Genomic DNA, 22,872 nt, shown 5'->3' with positions numbered 1-22,872 from the left:
CTCTGAAATTCCTACTGAAATATAACAAGAAATATAAACATAAGGAATAATCTGTATACACACTGAAAAATAAGCAGGGACATCCCCACCAAAAACAGGCACATAACCTCAAGGAATTGTTGCATGGTGACAATGAACTGCAGACAAGGGAGGCTGCCCAATTTCCCTCCTCACATGAGGGAGAAGCTTGCCAGACAAGGGAGTGGTCAGACTGGCAAAACTCTCCCCACATCGGCAGCAGTACATCAAGTTCCTCCCAAGAAGGCTGGCCCTGTGCTCATGTCCATTTGGTGCTCCACAAGGGCAAGCTGTGCCCTGGCTAATTTCAGGCTGCTCACAAACAGGGAGGTGAAGGGTAAATACCCTCCCTTCCCCTTGCTGCCCTTTTTTCTCATCTCCCAAGGTCTTATCATTCAGATGAGGATCAACTAAAACAATTGAAACAAAGAAGTAGCAGTGGTCAAAAGGAGCTATTTATTCAAATAAACACACTCAAACGTTTTCATTGAGATTTCCAGGTGACTTATCCCTGGTTTCACTTTAGACACACCTCAGTACTTTCAAATACCCTGATGGTCTAGACCCTATCCCTTGAGTGCAAGGTGCTGGTGTGGTGTTTGGAAGAGCTGCCCTGTGACTTGAGGTACAGCACAAGATGAGAGCCCCTGGACACTCACTACATGCCAGGCGAGTGCTGGCCACGGGGTTAACGGAATGGAGTCACCCAGCACCAGTCCCCGGGGATCTTCCATGGACCTGGGGTGCCACTTCTCTTCAGTTGCCCCATCTGTAAAATGAGGGATTTGGAGATTTGCAAACACTTTATAAGGAGAAACCTATTTCTTTCAAATACAATTTTACTCAGACCCCAATATACAAAAAGCCATGAAGTCAGCTCCCTGGGAAGTTTAAATCTTTACTGTCAGTGAAAATCTTATCTCTCTTTATGGGCCCCAAAAATCTTGATTTTTTAAAAAGTATCTTCGATATAAAACAGAGTCATCAGTGTTCTTGTTGAAATAACAGATTAAATGGAAGAAAAGACCTTTGCAGATGTGAAATAATGAACAGCGCTTTCGACCTGTGCTGCCCAGCCACTGGGGACAAGCCCTCTGGATTTCATCATACGTAATCATCATTGCTCTTGACATCCCCTCCAAAGTCTCCCCTCCTCCCCACCCAAATTACCAGTCGATTAAGATCTACATGTCGTAGAAGACAAAGTCCAGGCACAGAAAGGGTGATAAACTCACTCAATTGTTTTGAAAGCAAACAGAGTTTTACTGTGAAATCCAAGGCTGATTCTGAGACAGATCTCTGAGAATCAAGGAAGATGATTTTTAAAATTCATTATGGGGCATATGGAATATGATGTCAGTGTGAGACTCTTCTTCATGACTGAGGTGAAGAACTCTGGGATGCTAGATCTGAAAGGCAATCTTTCTGCTATGACTTGGCTTAATATCCTGAGAGCATCATAGATGGAAAAGAGAAAGGATGTAGAAAAACAAGGAAACATGAGATGAAAAAATACAGCAGGGATATAAGTGTCTTAAAACAGCAGATCCTCTATAAAGTAATCTACATCTCAGTGCAGGGAACAGAAGTGTACCAAGTATTCTAAAGAATTAATGAGGGAAATGGTACTTCTGGAAAGGCAGAGTGAAGAGTTCAGCAAATTCTCTCCCCAAAGAGCAATTACAAAACAGACAAAATTGTCAAAAACAAACATTTTAGGATACTGGAAATCAACCACAGGCATATAACAAATTAAAATTTATTCACAAAAAATGACTGAACTTCAGATCCTCTGGCAAAGGGTGGAAGCTTTATTTGGCAAGTGTTTTAGCACAACCCCTGACCACTCATTAGTGGAACACTAAGCTAAGTGACATAGACAATCACTAGGAAGTCAGCCCTAAAGTTAAAGTAAAAATTAAAACAAAATAAAAATGTGTGGACACATCAGCAGTCACATAATGTTGAGAACACAGATGCCACAATTTTTCAGGCAGCAGAAAAATCAAACATGCACAGTTAGTACAGACATTTAATGGATTCATTTGTACCTGACAAACTACTATCACCCACTGATGAGATGGGGCAGATATCCCCAGTTATTCTGAGCCAAAGACAGCCCCGTCGATACACTATGGTTTGCATGTGAGAGTTTGTGTCCATGCGTGTGTACGTGTGCATGGGAACGTGACCTGCATCTGCAGAAGCAATGCAATTTTTATGATGAAACTTATGCCAGAGCGGTTGGTTCAAGTATTGTGGCTGCTTTGTCCTGGCAACTCAGACGGGACAAGACATCCTGGGAAGAGCAGGGAAGCTCATCGCCTCCAGAGTCTTCCAGTCATATAACATGCAGACAGTAGGTGCAAAAAAGTTGGCCCTTTTCAGTGAAAAGGAAATTCCAATCCGGAAGCAGAATCCAGCAGGGGAAACATGGGAACACGAAGCCGTATGTTCAGGTGGACCACGTGCATTGTTTGCACACTGTGAGATGCCTGAGCTTGCAGGTTGGCCCACCCACATCCTCTGGGCATTGTGGCCTGACCGTCACTGGTCTCTGCCCTGCACCTGCCTCGGCCACAGAAGGGGAAGGCTGATGGTGGCTCTGGGGGAAGGTGTGCAGGTACTGGCATTGCTATGTCTCACTTGTGGAGTACAGATCATCTCTGACGGGAGCTAGAAGGGACACCTCTGACCTCAGGACTTTGCCCTGAATCTAGGTAAACTCATCTTGTCAGTCCCTTTTATGCAAGAGATATGTGGGGTCAGAGGTCTGTGAGTAGGAGGGTAAATCAAATGTGACATAAAACACAGCTGTTGAGTTTTTTAAAAATACAGAAAACCATATACGTATGTGCTTAGGTTTATCCAAAAACAAAAATACTGCAGACTCATGGGAAAAACCTGTGCCAAGAGATCCAGAAACCCATTACAAGGAAAAGAAATCCTTGCATAGCTGTCAGTTTAAATGCTCTTTTCAATCACTCACTGGCTGGAAAGCAGCCGTAACTCCCACCTGCCCACTACAAAGCCACAAACTAATCTCTCTGATTGTGTTCATGTTAGGGGATATGAAAGAAAGGGGGTGCCACAGAAACCCAAAGACCTGTTAAAAATGGAGCTCCCAGACCTCAGCAATTCTGATTCACCCCAAGGGAAACATCACACTGCCTGTCTGCTGACAACACTTTTGGGAAAGACTGGTAAATCACAGGGGAAAAAAGGATTAAACCTAGTTATCCATGCATTAGATGAATTTCCTGGGCCAAAATCTCTGTGGAAAGAGCAGACACAAAATGGTCCTGGTGAGACATCACAGCAAATCGGCATAAGCAGAGAGAAAGGCCATGGGGTTCTGGGTGAGGAGACAATGAGACTGTGATAGCTGCACCTTCTAACAAAGCACCTTGGTGAAATCCTAATCAAAACCTCAGGTGGGTTTTTATTGGGACTTACAAAGTGGAAGAAGGGTCACACTTCACTGATGTAATCCAATCAAAGGCCCTAAATTGATCTAATCAAGCAACCTAACCAAAAGTCTCTTAATTTAATTAAAGGGCTCCATACCCACAGAAATGGTTTAAGAACATGATCTTTTCTGGGATTCACAAAATACTTCACACTGTCACACTCATCATGTTCAGTAAAATAGGCTAGACACAAAAGGAGAAGTATTGCATGATTTCTCTTATATGAAATACTTAGTATAAGAAAGTTAATAAAGGAAGAAAGCAGAAGAGTGGTTACCAGGGGTGGGAAAAAGGGGAATTGGAAGTATTGCTTATGGTTATGACTTTGTTTGGGAAAATGAAAATGTTCTGGAAATAAACAGAGTGAAAGTTACACAATGTTGTCAATATCCTTAATATCACCAAATTTTGCACTTAAAAAAGATTAAAATTATTTTTATCTTATACGTATTTTTACTACATAAAGAAAGTTAAAAAAAAATCTGGTTTCACTTCTGATATGTACACAGCTTAGAAATCATCACTTCCACCTTCCAAAGAGAAAAAAGATACAGAAATTGAAAATCAATTACTTTTCCAGGACTCAGAAAAGGGGCTAACCTAAATAAACATATAACATTTTATAAAAACTCGGGTTAAAAGCAAAGGGATGGAGGGATATATGTCATATTAACACAAAAAGAATGCTGACTAGCTATATTAATTTGAGACAGCAGACTTCTGAACAAGAAAAATTATCAGGAATGAAGACTGCCATTACAAAATGATAAAAAAAAGTCAATTCTCAAATAAGACAGCAATCCTATAAACATGTGTATACCTAACAACAAAATACATGAGGCAAAAATTCATAGAACTACATGGAAAAATGGACAAAGACACTATTATCATTGGAAACCGCAGCACTCCTTTTACAAAAACTGATACATACAGCTAGCAAGCAGGAAATTAGTAAGGATATGGTTGACCTGAGAACCATTCTCAGTCAATTTGATATTTGATATTTATAGAAAACCCCAATAAGAACAGAAAACACTTTCTTCTCAAATTCACATGGAACATTTACAAGGTAGACCAAATTTGTGACCATAAAACAGACCTTAACAAATATAAAGGAAAAGAAATCAAACAAAGAATCTTCTCAGACCACAACGGAATTAAACAATCAATAACAAAGACAGCTGGAAAATTCCCAAATATTTGGAGATTAATCAACACACTTCTAAACAGCACATGGGTCAAAGAAGTCTCAGAGAAAATAAAATATATTTTGAACTAAAGGAAAATGAAAATACAACTTAAAAATTTGTGGAATGTGGCATAAACAATGATTAGAGCAAAATTTATAGTAGTTAATACATATACTATAAAGAAATATGTCAAGCCCTCAACACTGTTACAAGTATCTCTGAATATGGTTCTTCAAGAAATGAAGATTGACTGTCACTGTGGGCCCTAAGGGGAGGGGGAAATAGATATTGAATAGATGGAACCAACGTAACTGAGAGGGCAATAGAAGTGTTTCACAAGAGTATCCAAGGATGGATATAAAACATGTAAAATTACACCAAAAACATATAGGGGCCAACAGACTAATAATGTAAATCATAATGTAAAACATAGGATAACTAAAAATTTAGAAAATTGTATTGCCTAAAGTATAAGCCACAATGTAAACACAAATGTTACCTTGTTTGAAAGCTATTGTCTCAATATCTGTACATCAGTTTCAGTAAATATGGTATGAATATGTTAAAAGATTATCGCTGTGGAAGGGAAAAGGTTTTATATTGGATATGTGGGAGTACTGTATATGGTATATATGAATTACTGTGATCTAAAACTCTTGTGAAGATAAGCTTAATAATTAGAAAAAAGAAAAGAAAAAGATAGGATGTAGAATTTCTCCAAATTAATATGTATTCTATATCTAACCTTTAAACTCATCGCTATATTTCATTTTACTATTAAGGGAACCTGGCATTATATTGGGCTTCACTTTTCAGGAAGTTTTGGATCACAGAGTGGTTCAACAATGGCAGCGGAGGAATACTGGTATGAGATGTTATTGACAGGGGACATATGGTTGACAGGGAGTTATACAGGGCATGTGACCGGGGTGCATGGAAATGTTTGGATAGATTCATAGTGGAAACAATTAAAAACAACAGCGGGGGGGGTGGTGCTGGGTTCCTGGCCGGGGGGGCTATGTCGCGGTCCCTAGGGGAGCAGCGGCAGTCCCCCGGGTGCAATGGCAAGGACCAGGAAGGAATGAGGGTCCAACAGTGAGCCCCTGATACTAATGACTATACTTGTGAGCCTGTGCACCAGAAATAAGAACAAGGCCTAGAGCAGCAGTGTGCCTAAGAGTTCCCTCCTGAGAGCCTCTGTGTTGCTCAAATATGGCCAGTCTCGAAGCCAAACTCAGCATGTAAATGCACTGCCTTCCCCCCAGCATGGGACATGACTCCCGGGGATGAGCCTCCCTGGTGCTGAGGGATCACTACCAAGTATATAGTTGATGATGTAACTAGAAAATGACCTTGAATAAAAGGTTCAACTCATACCAGCAGAATATCTCTGTCTACATATAATAAGAGCAGTTAAAAATGCTTTTTGACCTAAATCAAGGGGGAAATGGAAAGGACAAATGAGCTTATATGGCTATGAGTCTCTAAAAAAGAGTCTGGAGGTTATCAGAGGGGTTGCCCTTATGCACACCTGAGCAGAGTCTCAGAGACAGATAAAGTAGATACAACCCTCTTCTGAGGGCTAAAAAGACCCACAGGTTTTATGGTCATGGGAGATGGAGTTCGCTGCCATGTCAGTTGGCCCTTCTTTGGAGTTGGTGTTTCTGCATGATGGAGCTGGACTCAGATGTGATCTCTTTTCACAAGCCTTTCCTGTTACTTTACCAGAATTGTAGTTGGTGCTGGGGTTTAAGATATATCTAGGGGATTTGAATCTCTGGACTGACCATATGATAGCCAAGCCCTGAACCTCAACAGACTTCAGCTCCTACACTCTGGTTTATTGGACTTACCCCACTCAGCTAACATGGAGTTGAAGAATGTCAACCACCACACCATGGAGCCAAGAGTGCCTACAACTGAAAACAGGAGGATTGCATCCAGTATCCATGTGGAATCTAAGCCCCCTCTTGACATAGATGTGGAATGGACACAACCAAGCCAAGGTTCACAGGAAGGAGGAATACAGTAAGGATTAGAGTGGACTTACTGATATTCTATTCATGAACTATTGTGGTTAGTAATCGAGAAAATGTGGCACTGGTGTGAAAAAGTGGCCATGGTGGCTGCTGGGTGCAGGGAATGGGAGGAAGAGATGAGATGTGGAGGCATTTTCGGGACTTGGATTTGTCCTGGGTGGTGCTGCAGGGACAATTACCGGACATTGTAGATCCTCCCACGGCCCACTGGATGGAACGTGGGAGAGTGTGGGCTATCATGTGGACTATTGACCATGAGGTGCAGCGATGCCCAGAGATGTATTCACCAAATGCAATGGATGTGTCATGATGATGGGGGAGAGTTGCTGTGGGGGGAGTGGTGGGGTGAGGGGGGGTGGGGGGGTGAATGGGGACCTCATATTTTTTGAATGTAATATTCTTAAAAAATGAATTAAAAAATAAAATAAAATAAATATTCTAAACTCCCGCCTGACAAAATTAGGGAAAGGTGAATTTAAGCCTAAAGCAAGTGGAAGCAAAGAAATAAGAAAAATTAGAACAGAAATAAAGTTGAAAACAGGAAAACAATAGAGAAAATCAATGAAACAAAAGCTGGTTCCTTGAAAAGAATCAATAAAATTGAAAAACCTATAGTAATCTCACACTACAGAAAAAGAGAGGGGCTACAAATTTCTAATAGCAAAAATGAAAGGTCAATCACTACTGACCCCACTGACATTAAAAGGATAATAAAGGAACATTATGAACAATTCTATGCCTGCAAATTTGACAACTTGGATGAAATGCACCAATTTCTTGAAAGACACAAACTACCAAAACTCACACAAAGAGAAACAGATAAATCTGACTGGCCTTAAAGAAACTGAAACATTAATAGCCTCCTAAAGAGAAAGCCCCAGGTCTTGGGGGCTTCATTAGTGAATTCTACCAAAAATTTAAGGAAGAAATGATATCAACCCTCCACAATCTCTTTCAGGAAATAGAAGGAGAAGGAACACATCCTAACTCATTCTATGAGATAAGCATTGCCCAATATCAAAACTACATAACGACATTGTAAGAACACTATCTCTCATGAACATAGATTGATGCAAAAATCCTCTGTGAAATATTAACAAATCAAATCTAATAATGAATAAAAATAATTATATATCAGGACCAAGTGGAATTTATTCTAGATATTCAACATTCAAAAAAGTCAACAAAAAATCATATGATCATATGAATTGATGCAGAAACACAGGGATATTTTTAAGACGGTGAAACTATTCTATATGACACTATGATGCTATAATGGTAAGTGCATTACATTTTGCATTTGTCAAAACCCAGAGAATTTTGCAGCACAGAGTGATCCTTAACATGTATTAATTTAGAAAATCATTTTAGAGTTGACAATCCCAGGATGGAATGCAGATTGTGACAAGAGAATCTAACTGTATTATAAATGCATGAAACAAAACTAAAGATGGTGGGGGGATAGGTGCTGACCTAAGTGACTTTGGAATAAGAAGGAAAAAAATGTAATTTTATTGTGGAGAAACCTCACAAATCCTACCTCAGCCAGGTGATCAAGGTCAACACGAACTGTGATAAATGACTGACTTGATATGATGTGCTGAAAATTGTACTTTACCTCTGTGGTATTCCTCCCCCAAACCCATAAGTGAAGTCTAACCATGAAAAAACACCAAATTCCAATAAAAGGGGATTCTACAACAAACCTGACCAGAACTCTTCAAAACTGTCAAGGTCATAAAAAACAAGGACAGTGTGAGAAACTTTCACAGTCAAGAGAAGCTAAGGAGATGTGACAATTAAATGTAACATGGTGTCCTAGATGGGATCCTCAAACCAAAAAAGGACATTAGGAGAAATCTAATGAAATCTGAATAAAGTATGAACTTCAGTTAATGATAATGTATCTGTATTTGTTCAATAACTGAATCCAACTAATTGTACCATACTAACGTAAGATGTTATTTACTGGAAAAACTTAGGGTAGAGTACATGGAAACTCTCCGTGCTATTTTATCAATTTTTCTGTAAATCTAAAACTATTCTAAAAATTGATTTTAAAAGATATTATCAATAAAATATAAGGACCAATCTGAAAAAATATTTGCAACTTCATAAAAGATCAAATAGAGGACTTTTACAATATAAAATGAAAAACTGGAAACATGACTAAGAAATGTGTAAGCTCATTAAAAATCAAAGAAACACAAGTTGAAGTTCTCAAGGTTAAGTTTTCATTCCTAGCCTATCCAACAGGCAGAGGTTAAATACAATCTTTGTTATCCAGGACTAGCAGGAAAACAGTCCCTCATAAAGCACTGTTTTACACCAACACAATCTTTTGGGAAAGTACCTGGCTCAAAGTACCAGAAATGTATATATTGAAAATTTTCCAACATCTTTAAATATTCTTCTCCAAACTTGTTTTTAATGATACCATAGCAGTCCATCACATTTTTACCAATTTTCCTACAGTTGGGCATTTAGGTTAAATGTAATATTTTTGCTTCTATTACTTTGAGAAACATCAAAACAACATTTGTTTTTATTTGAGAAGCAGAAATTACTTTATATACATACCAGTTTGTGAACCTAAACAACTAAACTTCAGGGTATATTCTTGGAATATGACTTGCTAGATTAAAATATAGGTGAAGTTTAGTGAGTGGAAGCTTCAAACTACAACATATGTTGCATGGTACTAAGTATACTTCAAATTACACTTGGGTACACACATCCCCAAAGTGCTCAGCATTCGAGAATGGCACTGCCCTGCAGTAGGGCCTGGGGATGATAAAGGACAGAGCCTCATGCTGCCTTCTTTTTGCTGAACAGTGGGCTCCACTGGTCAGTGACAATGGTGGATGAAAAACCACGTGGGGGAATGAGGAGTCTAGTGATGGCGATGATGCTGGCAGAAGAAGCCTTGCAAGGCAGAGAAGGTCTGTTCCATCTCACTGCCCTTACAGTGATGGAAAGGGCCTAAATACAATCAGGGACAGAGGCCACTCATGGGTCCAGCTGTTGGTCTTCACTGTGGGCAGCTGGGCACTCAATGTTGTCCACAGTGTGATGAGCCCTGGTGGGGGGAAGCCCAGGCCTGATCTCCACATGTACCCTCTGATCAGGGCCAGGGGAATGGGGGAAAGCTGCCTATCACCCAGAGAAGACTACGCCTCCACGTTCAAGATGGACTTGCCCCAGTGCTCCAGACATGCTTCTACATGGTCACCAATTTTTCAGTTTTACTGGCCCCACACCTCTGATCCCCAAAGCAAACCACCAGTGGATGACATGATCGGCATCAATGCAGGTTTTTGGCTCCCACCATCTACTCAGACACTGCCAACTGTCTTTTTGTAACAGGTCTTTGGGTGACAGGTATTTGCATTCAGTTCAAAACCTCAAGAGAGGGTCAATTTAGGATTAAAATTTTTCTGGGAGAATGTTTTCCCACCATGCTTGTTGCCTTCTGTGCACTGACTGTGTTTCTCACCCACTCTTGTACCAAGAACATGGCTGAAACCTCAGTTTCACTGGGAGTTCTACTCGACTTGCCTCTTGGAGTAGGCCCTAAGCCACATCTCCTGCTTCCATCTCCCAAAAAGCCGCTCACGTGGAAGTGCAAGGTCACAGTCACTAGAGTATCAAGTCATTTCCGCAACTCTTACATCGCCTGCCTTCAAGTCAGTGTTTGTTCTCTCTTCCAAAATCTACATGTTCTTTCCACTGCACATTTTTACAGAGCCATTTAAAAGAAACTGTTCTAGAGAACCTGAAGAAAATAGGACAGTTCTTGCTATGTTTGAGTCACAGATCCTTAGGGGGTGTGTCCAGTTTTAGTCATGGAGCTTTTAAAATGTGGAAAACAAAATAAAACAATTTTAAAATTTTAAAAAAGAATGTAGAAAACTGGAGAAGGTCCCAGATGAGGCACAAGAGTGACCAAAGAAACAGAAATGTAGGACAGGCTAAAGCTCAGGCTGCAGAAGGTAAGCACTTGAAGGAAATTCTGAGATTTTCAAGCATAAAAGATCTGTCCATGCATGGGGGGCTCTATATCACTTTTCCTGATCTTCAGAGAGGACCAGACAAAAGCAAAGGATCCTAAGCACAGAAGGAGGTGAGAGAGACTTGTGAGAATCAAGTGTGGAAAAACATTATGAATGAAGTTACCAAATCTGAGACAGAATAAATCTCAATGCTGCCTAAATTTTATCTGCAGGTTCAGTATTTGGCATATAATTTCTCAAAACTCACAATTTTAGGATTAGATGAAAATCTACAATGTCAGGAATGGGAAGGTTTGAAAATTTCAGAATGGCAAAATATAATTAGGAACAGTGAGCCTAAAAATTATGTCTTTGGAAGCAGTTTCACCCAGAGGAAGTAACCTAGACAGGGGCCCAAGCCTACTATGGAAATGGAGCTCACATTCTAGCAGAAAAGGAGAGAAAATAAACCATAAACCTAATAAAGCATTAAAGACGAGGTCTGCTTGCAGGCACTTAGTGCTCTAGAAACAAGAAACGAGAGCAGGATAAGGGTGATGGAGAGTGGTGGGCATGGGCCCAGGACACATGGGCAGGGAAGGAGGAGAGGGAGTGAGCTGCAGGGAAACCTGAAGGAGGAACATTCTCCAGAGAAGGAGCAGTAAGGGGTGGGGCGGTGCCGGGCATGGCTGAAAAGCCAGAGGGGGCAGTGGCAAGTACAGCTGCACCGGCCCCCAGTGGGGTTCAGCTGGGCAAGGCCTCTGACAGTATTCTTTCCCTGGGGGGCACATGGGGCTGGGGCTTAGTGCTGAGCAGGCTGTAGCTGTGGGCAGCCCAGCCCCTTCCTTCATGAGGGCCAGTGGGGCTCACGTGGCAGCTGCGGTGGAGGGCAGGTAGGCAGATTCCAGATCCCACAGACTGACTGTCGTGGCTTGGAGCTATGCAGCCCAGAAAACCATGTTCTTGGGGAACCAATGTGGTTCAGTGGCTGAGCAGCAGCTTCCAACACAGGAGGTCCCAGGTTCAATCCCCAGCCCTGGTACCGCCAGAAAAAAAAACAAAAACAAAAAAACCACGAGTAACAAAAAAAGGCAGAAAACCATGTTCTTAAATGCAATCCACCCCTACGAGTGTGAGCCAATTGTAAATAGTACCTATTAATGAGGCTGTCTCAGTTAAGGCGAGGCCCAGCTCCCTCAGGTTGGGTCTTACTCCTATTACTGAAGACCTTATAGGGAAGATCACAGAGGGAGAGGAAGCTGCAAAGGAGCATCCAGAAGCTGAAGGTCAATGGGACCTAGAAGAGAAGGGAGGGGTCAGGAGAGGCCAACACCCGACAGAAAAGCTAAGACCACGGATCGCTGGCAGCCAGCCCCACAACGCCAGTCTTTGAGAAGAATGCATCGCCTTGATAATGCCTTGATTATGGACTCTCCTAGTCTCAAAACCATAAGCCAATAAATTCCCATTGTTGAAGATGCTCGTTACATAGCATCTGCTTGAGCAGCTGGGAAAGTGAAACACTGACCAAAGGCAGAGCTTCCTGATGGTGTGGATGTGGGTGTGAGAGAGCAGCAGAGACAGACCCTGAGCACAGCACACACAGGATGAAGCTGCCATCCATGGGTGGACTGCAGGAGGGTGGGCTTGGAAGAAAAGGCCCAGGAGATCACCTGGGCTCCCAGGGGAGGCGTGCAGGAGACGTGGCACAAGGGCTGCATGACCTGGGTTAGCAACCAAATCTGGAAGTTGGCATGGTCCAGATGAGACCCAGAGCTATGGCCACCGTGGCCATAGGGGAGAGAGGAGGTTCGAGCCAAGGCCCATAACTGAGAAGAGGAGAAAGCTGAGAAGGCTCCAGCATGGAAGACCAGGACAGCAGGCCAGTGCAAGCCAGGAAGCGACACAGAAAGGAGGACAAGCACCTCACCAAGCGCAGGATCCTTTTGTGAAGATGGAATTCTGTTTCTAAAGACAGAAGAAACGCCAAATTAATCTAGACAATAATTTAAGACTTGTCAGCGAAGGAACATGGGAAATTTTTGTTTGGAAAAAAAAGCAAGTCGTTGGACAAAGGACAAGTGGAGAACATCTTTCTTCCCCCTTGGAGCACACCCTGGGGACACAGAGCTGTGCACAGACCTGAGCCCAGGGCCTAACACAGGGGCCTCTCTGGGTTGGCCCCTGTTGATTCCAGAGCCCAGCCCAGAGGATATGGAGACTGCTGTGTAGGAGAGGCCGCTCCAGTGGGGGCCACGGGAGTCCAGATGTCATCGACAAACAGAACCTCTGTGCTTAGTAAGGATAAGGGGAAGGAAAAAAAAACGATTCCAACTGTGGTATTTTTAAGACTCTTTTTACCGGCTGCACTATATGATGATAAAGTTGTATGACTTTACTGAGCAAATTTACTGCCACTAGGTGGCAAGAGAGATCTACTGGCCTATTCAACGTCCTCCATTTAAAGAAATTCTCTGAACCTTCTCAAAGTCAAATTGTGCTTCCAGGTTTTGTCTCTAACCCAGAGGAGAGAAAGCCATGGCCCAGCACTCCATTGAGCCCACTGCTCTTAGGCGCACAGCCCATAGCCATGCCTAGCACCTCCGTACTGTCCACACTGCTTCCACACTCCAGGTAGAACTGCGTTGACGCTACAAAGACGCATGGTCCAAAACCCTAAAGCAGTTACCAGTGAGTCCCTTCACAGATGTTTGCTGGCCCCTCCTCTAACGCATCACCTCCAGGGTCCAGAGCCTGGTAGACACCAGATCTCCGCAGGGCCTGCTGCCATTCCTCCCTTACCCAGAGCCCCGGTTCCAAGGAACGCCACCTCTGTAAATCGGATGGTCTGTGGAGAGCAGTGGGCTGGTGGAAGTACATACCCTTGCCCGCATCAGTGTGCTCTGGGACCTCCAGGCTGCTGCCTAGAGAGCTGAGAGGTGACTGCTCCCCTTCCCCCTCCCCACTCCCCAATGCAGAAGTCCAAATGCTGGGCCTGGGCCCCACCCACATCCCCCACCTCACCTCCTTGCACTCTTTCAGACATGCCATGCCCACAAACACCCCACAGAGTCCTTCTCCCAGCGCAGCAGGGCTCAGGTCTGCACCATTAGCCTGGCCGCAGTCCCGCCTCCCACCTGCCGGTAAGTCCATTAACCGAAGGTCTCCTTGAGGATCCAGGTTGCTGTGACCAAGGGCTGAACATGACGGGGGTTGGGACAGGTGCACCATTCCTGCCCTCCACCCTGATGAGATTTCCTTCCTGCCCTTGGTTAAATATCAAGTAGGGGGAAACGGACTTTGGCCCAGTGGTTAGGGCGTCCGTCTACCACATGGGAGGTCCGCGGTTCAAACCCTGGGCCTCCTCGACCCGTGTGCAGCTGGCCATGCGCAGCGCTGATGCGCGCAAGGAGTGCCGTGCCACACAAGGGTGTCCCCCGCGTGGGGGAGCCCCCATGCGCAAGGAGTGCGCCCCTGAGGAAAGCCGCCCAGCGTGAAAAGAAAGTGCAGCCTGCCCAGGAATGGCGCCACCCACACTTCCTGTGCCGCTGACGACAACAGAAGCGGACAAAGAAACAAGACGCAACAAATAGACACCAAGAACAGACAACCAGGGGAGGGGGGGAAATTAAATAAATAAATAAATCTTTAAAAAATATATATATATCAAGTAGGATCCACAGCTTTTCCACTCACTTTCAGAAAACAGAAGTCTCTTATTTGATACAGAAACCCGCTGGAACAGCATCCCTCACCCCTCGGCCCTCCGTTGGAGTAAGTCTTGAGAGTGAGCTCGGCAGGCTCAGCTCACCCCTACCAGCAATCACGGTGGAGAGGCCCCCCACTGTGACTGGATCAGGCCCTGGCGGCGAGGTGGGCCCAACATGCACAGCCCTGACGCGGGACAGAGACGTTCAAGGTGGGATGCCTGGGGATGGGAACCCACAGACTCCCACATGCCCCCCAGAGGGGCAACACAGCCCCTTCCATGCTGGGTGACAGCAGTCTCAGTCGGCTGAGACCATGTAGAAACCTCACCTGAGGAGCTCACCTGCAAGCTGAGGGCTGGCCTCGGCAGGACACACCCTCTTCTCCCCACTGCCTCCAGACCAGTCACTGGGGGTCTCGGCTTAGCCAGAGAAAGGAAATACAGCCCCTGCCTCTAGAGCAAAGAGCTTCATGGCCTGGAGACCTGAAATGTGTGGGAGGGGCCATGGGGGGCCAGTCCAGTGGAATTCAGGATGGTAGGGACTTCACTGTGAGGGGAGGATCCCCTGGGAGGTGAGGAGGCTGTCTAGAAACTAATGTCATGCAACAGGTTGTCTTAAACAATGGGAATTTGTTGGCTCACAGTTCTGACAAGAGGAGAAGTCCAAAACCGAGGAGTCCGCAGGGCGGTGCTTTCTCTGTAACTGTGTGGTACGGGGGCTGGCTGCTCGTGTCCTCAGGCCCTTGGCTTTTCTGCCACATGGCAATGCATATGGCAGCATCTACTTCTTTCTCTTCCAGCTTCTTGCTTCTTCATGTGGCAATTTTTGAAATAACGAAGAGCATGGTGCTGGACATTCTTGCGGATGGCCTCTTCCTACCTGGGCACAGTTCTCTGGATGCTCTAGTAGAACACATGGGTGCCTCGGGGGGTAGTTCCGGGAGGGGGGGGCTGTGTTTAGGATCTAGGGGGGCCAGGCCAGGATGCTCCTTTAAGTATAGGACACATCTCGTACTCTGTACCCACTAATACTAAGGAAGGGGCACGGCCCATGGTGGGCCCACGTGGATTTTGAGGCAAACATGTGCTGCCCTTGGTAATATGACTCTGATCCATCACAGGCACCTTGGAAGACATGAGGCACAGGATACTCTGTGGTCCTGGCTGCAGGCGCTGCCCCTTGGGCCTTGTGACCCAGCAGACCCGAGGAGGCTAGAGGAGTTTGTGGTGGGTGTGCCAGCTGTGTGGAGGCTCTGGCAAGTCCTGATAAAGGACTGTGGACATAGACTGCTTGCGCAGTGGAACACAGCCACACCTTCCATGCCAGACAGCTCTTTGCATTTCAAAATGCAGCCGGGGCTGTGCCTCCAGGACTTGCCCTGAATATGCAGCAGTCACACATCTCCATGTGGGTAAGACACAAGCAGCAGCAAAGGCAGCGTACTTGGCAACAGCATCTGAGCAGACCTGAGGACTCAAGTCAGTTACAGGAGCAGATGTCGCCTCCTCCACCTGACCAATGGCTTTCTGCTCCAACCCACACCTAGAGCGTTCCCGATGACAAGCTGGGGAGCAGACACACTCAAGTCTGGTTCATGGACAGTCAGGTCAGTGGAGATTGCTTCCCCACTATGTCTCTCCCCCCATGGTTGGTCCTAAAGGTTGGGAAGCTCACTTGTGAGTGGGAAAAGTGGACCTGGGATGAAGGGATGCACAGACTCCCGGGCAGCAGCAAACAGCTTGGGCGGATGGCCCAGGATGAAAGGAGCAGATGGCCAGGGCAAGGAAGTCTAGGAAAGGGTCCCACAGGTGGACAAAAGGGAGAGGACCGAGTCTGGGTCTCTGTGCCTCCTGTTGTCACCTACCTGGAGCATCCCCAAAGAAGGGGCCTTTGAACCTAGTCAACAGGATGGTTCCTCCAGCAGAAGTCCTTGGGGGTTGGCTTCTCTTCCTGTGCAGTGGGGATCAGATTTCAACCTCCACTGTCTTGACTCTGGTCCGTAGTAAGCTCTGCAAGCTGTTGCTATGAAGCATCTCTCCCTGAGTTTAAGGTGAGGGGAAGCACCACCCTCCTTTTCCCCAGAGTGGGGAGGTTCCAAGTGTACTGAGGTCCCTCTCTGAAAAAACCCTCTAGATTCCCTGATTCAACCCCTTAATGGGATGAAAGGCTGCTTATGTTGACATACGAAATATTTACCAAGCAAAGAGGCGTGTCAGTGCTGTTCCATGTGCCTGAGAAGCAACAATGAACAAAATCCAAAAAAAGAAAGAAGAATGAGACCAACAATAAGACAAAGGAGGAAGTCATACAGGGCATTAAACAGTGACAAGTACTAAGAAGAAAAGCACAGCAGCAATGACACTTGTGCTTTGTTTGGGGAGTGGGAGAGCATGGAACTTCACAAAGGGGGCCACTGAGAAGGTGCCTTTTGAATAAGAACCTGAAAAAGGTGAAGAAGCTAACCACAGGAATGGAGGTCTGGGAGAAGAGCCCTCCAGACCAAGGAGGGAGCCTGTGCAAAGGCTCCCAGGGGAGCATGCTGAGGAGTCTGACGGACTACAGGCCCAGTATGGCAGGAGCGCAGAGGGCAGGGACAGGAAGGGCACAGATGGGATGGCACATAGCCTTCGAGGCCATCCCAGGCACTTTGCCCTCCACTTGGAGTGTGGTGGCAAACCAGAAGTGATTCTACAATCCCATAATATGCCCAGGATCGAAGACTAGCACCTCACCTTAAGGAGTGAAGATGCTGAAACCTACTGACTTCTGAATTTTTCCCGTTTTATAAGAGTCATTGAACAAAAACCTGTTGGATGCCTCGTTCACCATGCCTGTGTCTTCAGTGCCTAGAACAGCACACGATGCATGTCAGCAGGTGAGCTGGTCAATCACTGGTCCTTCTGATTAGCACATGTACTGTAATGACTAGCGCAAGCCTGTCTTCTCTGCCCAGCCGTGAGCACCTCTTAGGCTTCTCTTCATTCCTGGGACACAGAATGCTGACCAGAACCCAGCAACTGTTTCTTTATCTCAAGGCAGAACTGCAAGCTGCACTGAACACAAAGCTCCATTTGAAACAGGTTACAGGCCACCCTTACCATCTTCCTCCATGAGTCACAAGAAGCATGGGGAAGGCGCAGCACGCGCTCATGAGAAAGATGTTTCTATGGTCACTCCAATAGGTGGCATATCTGGGGAAAAAAATGGCACCACGACCTGAGAACCTGTGAGGCCAAAGCTTGGGAACAAAGAACCAATCAATTTCTGGAGGCTCCTGCCTGTCTTGGTAGGGTCCTGACCTCAATGTCCATTGCTTCTCGCAAGCTGGAAGACTGTGTCACCTGGCTGGAATTCTCACTGGCCAGGCGTCACACTTGGCTTCAACTGGACCTTTCTGCTTACCTGGCACAAAACTTTTGCATAATGTCCTAAATTATGTGTGTCAAGCTTAATTTTAATAGGAGTGTGGGCAAGGCTACTGTGTTGTGCAGCTCTAGAAGGAACCACTCATACAGACTCAGGCAGGGCCCTGACTCCCCCTAGAAGGTTCCCCTAACTTTCCTCCAGGTAGCTCCTAACATGGCATGAAAAAGCTTACAGCAAGTTGAAAATCAGTGCAAGAGTTCATTTTTTTCCAAATCATTACAGACGACTTCAAATTCCCACAGGGTCACATAGTATCGTGTGTTAATCACCTTCCTCTTCATTCAATATCGGTCATTCTTCCATATCATCCAAAGTATACTTTCCAGGTACCAATTTCAATGAAAACCTGTTTGTGGTAGAATTCAAACACAGTTTGCTCATACTATTGTTTTGGCTATTTCGTGCCCAGATCAAGGCTGCTCCAGACCCAGACTCTAACAACTTTGCTTCCTCGACCCACCAGCCCATAATCACCTCATAAGCGGCAGCTTCCCAACAAGGTTTCTGTACCTTATGGCAGAAGAGCTCCCACTCAATTTTATGCCTTTATCAGGACTTGGTCACCCAGTTGGGAAGCTAATCTCCAACTCTTCCTCACTGACCACCTAAACACTTGCAGCACTGAGTTGCAGGTGGCCCCTGAGCTCTCCATGCTGTGGTGTGTGAAATACATTTAATGCCTCCCAGGACCCCTGGGCACACTTGTTTATGTTAAAATGATTTCTTTGGGGCAGCAGGTGAGGGGAGTCGTTTTCAAATTCCCTCTCTAAACAAAATCCCGCAAGAGCTCAAAAAGTGAACCGGATAGAGTGTGGCAACACAGACAGAAGTCCAAGTGGGGGCCAGAGACCACCTACACTGCCCCACTACCCACAGACACCTCAGGGGAGGTGCTCCTCTCACTTTTCAGAACACTTTGAGGAAAGCACTGGAGTGAGAGGAGGAAGCAAGGACTCAACGCCGCACACCTGGGCTCCACAGGCCAGCAATGAACATCACTGAGTCCCCAGGTACAAGCATGTCCTTCTCAGAAAAATGGGTGCACTTCCCGAAGGCGGTGCACTTCCTGAAGGAGGCGGTGCGGGTGCAGTGAGACAGCGTGTGTGAATGTGCTGTGGAAATGAGAAAGTACAGCACAGAAACCAGAGCTCACTGGCATCAGATCCTGGCTCTCCTGAGGTTAAGATTGGGGAGCTCTATAATTGAAGCGCAGGGAGCATTTTCAAAGAAAACATACTCCATAAATTCAACAAGGGAATAAAGCAAACCTTAATTATTTGGAAATTGCCTATTGTCAGTCTTTCTAAGTCCTGTGAATAACATTCGAACAAATTGCTTTTGTTAAAATGCATTTGTGAAATGGTTTCCCCAGAGGTTTTTGGCAGGTTTTCCCCCAAGTTCACTGGGCCTGGTCAGTGATAGGGACCATCAAAAGGGGCGAGAACTGCACTTGTCCAACAGGTTCTTATTTTCTTTAGCCATAGGCTCTTTAGATTAAGGTATTGTCTTCAGAAAGTCGTGGTTAAAACGCAGAAATGACACACAGGCAGGAGGCTAATCTGTTTTCACGGGAAGAATGATTGCCATTTTGGCGAGCCGGGGCACCAGGAGGTGTTAACCACCAAGGCACAAAGACAGGGTCAAGATTCAAGTCGGGACAGGTATGAAAGCAAATCTTTGCGAGGCACCCCCAGAGCCCCCACCGGATCCCTTCAGACATCTAAATACTGCAGGTGAAACTGCCCTTCTGCATCTTCCCCTTTCCCAACTTGGATTCCCAAACTGGTGCCATCAGTCTCACAAAGCCCTAGGAAGCAAGGAGTTAAGTTCCTGCAACTTGAAAGCCCAGGAGATAGTCTTAAAAGGCCCTCTGACAGGCGAAAGGGGACTTAGGTTTACACCATCAACACTGTTATAATTTTAACTGTGTAAACTTCAGTTCCCTCCCTAGCCACAACAACCTCTTACAACTTCTCAAATCCAATCACACACTTACAAGACCTCTTGTTTTTCCTCTATCTTCACTTTAAAAATAATTTTTCACACTGAAGTTAACTTAGGGCTTGCAGCTCCCTAAACCTAGCATGCACATCTGGCATACAATTCTTTCAGGGCTTCATAGGGTGCTTACTGACTATATCAGCAATTTGAATTCAAATAAAGATTGTTCTCACTCAAGTCTTGTTAAAAAATACTTCAAGCTCCATTATCAAAAATTACATGATTCACTAAATGGAATCATAACATTGACCTGGTCCACCAGCAGGAGAGAGGCTCACTATTCGGTTCCCATAGTAACTTTGTTTTCAACTTTATATGTCTAGGAAAGATGGCCCAGGAAAACCCCACAGTACTGTCTTTGGCAGCCCACCCTTACATCTTCAGTCCTCAGGGAATGGAAGTCGGTCCTTAATACCAGATCCCACATGAAGGCAGACACCTAGCTCTCACATCCACGTGGTTCCACTCAGATTTTATAACAGACACAAATTAGAGTCTTCCAGCCAGAGGCAGGGCAGAACTGTTGGTCCCAGCTCTGACCCACAGGTAAGAAGCCACTTTCCAACATAAGCTCCCACGGAAGTTGTCCTGCTCAATCCAGGCATGGCACCATGGGTATAGGTCAGAGCATGCCAGTCTTGCTTCTTTCACAACCTCTGGTGTCCACTGCACCCTGACAGGACTGCATATTGCAGAGGTCAGTCTCCTGTTTGAACCTGGTCCCTGCCCTAGCACTTCCCCCAGGGTCTCAGATCAGTCCAGCCATCTCCTGCAGTCATACTCTGAGTCATGAGGTAGGGGTATCCCTGTTGTCCACACTTCAGACTACAAAGGAGTCTATCAAGCAAACCCCAAAGGAAAGACAAATCAAATTAAACAAGATTAATAAGGAAGAGGAACTGAGGACACCCACGTGAACCTGGATCTTCCTAGAGACTGGAGTAGACAGATAAGACTCTTCCCACTTAATGTGCTTCAGAGACCTTGCTCTCAACTCAATCTCCAAGTATGTACCCAGCTTCAAACCTCAGGGGCTCAGGAGAACTCCTGAGGAATCGGATTTGGCTCTTTATCATCCTGGCATGAAGTAGGTGAGCAATAAGAAATGTGCAAACTTTCGAAACTTGAGACCCTTCCCTAATTCAAAGTGGACACAAACCTTCCTAATTCTTTTTTCTTCCTCATCTATAAGATCAAACAGGCACAGGAGGTGGGGAACACACGTAGCATTCCCCACATTATTTACCAAAAGGAAAGACATGTGCATCCCCAACAAACAGGCCATGCTCACTCCACAGCTCAATGCCAAGGTCCAAGGGGGCACATTGAGTAATGACCACAAAGCAATGGCAGACAGCAACTATAAACTCCAGACAAAACATAAAAAACATTTATCTGAAGGCCCTAGAGAGCATTCAAAAGCAGGAGATGCCCTAGAGGAAGGTAATTACATTGACTAAATCCCTCAGTATTTACAGTTTTCAGCCTGAAGGAGGCCTACACTGCAGCATGAGGGGCAGCTAAAACACTAGTAGAAAACTTCCAGTCTTACTGGCGTGGTGAGCCAAGGACAAGAACAGCTAGAAAGTGAGAGGTAAAATCCTAGAGAGAAGAGTGCCAGGAAGGAGTCTGTGCCAACTAGTTAGCTGGTCCTTGAAATGGGCACATGCAAGGCAGACTCTGCACAGCACAGTGTGGAATAAGCTGAGATGCAAGCTACCGTCCACCAAAGAGCAGAGGGTGTGCAGTGTGAATTCAGCAAGTCAGCTGCCATTTGTTAAAAGAAAAACTACTTCCCACTGTTAGGAGAAACATGACAGAACCAGGGATTGAACCCAGGACGTCAGACATGGGAAGCAGGTGCTCAAGCACTGATTTACATCTACTCCCCAACGAGAATTGGGTTTTTGTTGTTGTTCATTTGTTTTTAGGAGGTACTGGGTATTGAACCTGGGACCTCGTACATGGGAAGTAAGTGTTCAACCACTTGAGCTACATCTTCTTCCCCTCTATGTCATATTTTAATTAAGGTATGTACATTTTTTTTTAGACATAATGCTATTGCATGCTTAATAACCTACAATATAGTGTAAACATAACTTTTATATGCACTGGGAAACCAAAAATTCATGTAACTTACTTTATTGTGATATTTGCTTTATTGTGGTGGTCTGGAACCAAACCTGCAACATCTCCAAGGTATGCCTGTACAATCCAGCAAATACATAAAGAAGAACTATAGGGAAGCAGATGTAGCTGAGTGGATGAGTGCCTGCTTCGCACGTACAAGGTCCCAGGTTCAATCCCTCGTACCTCCTATAAAAACAATATTCAAAAAAGAATTATATACCATGACCAAGTGGGATTTATACCAGGGATGCAAGGCTGGTTCAATATTCAAAAATCAATTAATGCAATCCACCATATTAACAGGTTAAAGAAGAAAAATCACATGGTCCTATCAATTGACGAAGGGAAAGTATTTGACAAATTTCAACAGCATTCTTGATAAAAACTCTAAGCAAACTAGGAAGAGACAAGAACTTCCTGAACTTGAAAAAATCACCTACAAAATAATCTATAGCTAATATCATTCTTTTTCTGTTTTGTTATTGAATGAATTTATTTTTGTTAATACTCATGGAATTTGTCTATTTAAAGCACTGTGGAATGCTCACTTCAGCAGCATATATATTAAAATTGGAATGATACAAAGAAGATTAGCATGGCCCCTGCACAAAGATGATGTGCAAATTCATGAAGGATTCCATATCCTTTTAAACTTAATGTTAATAAAAATTTCTGAGACAAAAACAAATAAAGCACTGTGGAAATGAATTTATTTTCATATTTCTTAATTGAGTGGGGGATATTTACAGTAAGAAAAATATTCAATATTTATTAGATGGTATTTTCTTTGAAGATTAATTCTTTTTTTATATATATTAGAGAAATTGTGGGTTTATAGATCAATCATACATAAAATACAGGATTCCCATACACTGCTCCACTACCAACCTCTTGCA

The 22,872-nt window shown here is 44.6% G+C and overlaps 1 protein-coding gene and 1 non-coding gene across 11 annotated transcripts in view; one reads left to right on the top strand and one right to left on the bottom strand.

The window, feature by feature from the left end:
* The window catches only part of PCBP3 (poly(rC) binding protein 3), a 398,007-nt gene that overhangs the window by 162,780 nt on the left and 212,355 nt on the right, over positions 1–22,872 (bottom strand). The window contains exon 1 of one of the 10 annotated variants that reach the window (XM_058296364.2): positions 21,987–22,156. The exons of the other annotated variants lie outside the window; for them this stretch is intronic. The gene's annotated coding sequence lies outside the window, so the exon portion shown is untranslated. Of the gene's footprint in view, positions 1–21,986; positions 22,157–22,872 lie in introns of those variants that run through there. 10 annotated transcript variants of the gene reach the window in all.
* LOC111767124 (U6 spliceosomal RNA) lies at positions 22,517–22,623 on the top strand. The gene has a single exon (XR_002799015.1). It is a non-coding gene; the product is annotated as a U6 spliceosomal RNA (small nuclear RNA).

This window comes from Dasypus novemcinctus, chromosome 4 (assembly GCF_030445035.2).
Source record: "Dasypus novemcinctus isolate mDasNov1 chromosome 4, mDasNov1.1.hap2, whole genome shotgun sequence".
NCBI lineage: Eukaryota > Metazoa > Chordata > Mammalia > Cingulata > Dasypodidae > Dasypus > Dasypus novemcinctus.
This window is presented reverse-complemented; position numbering and strand designations above follow the sequence as displayed.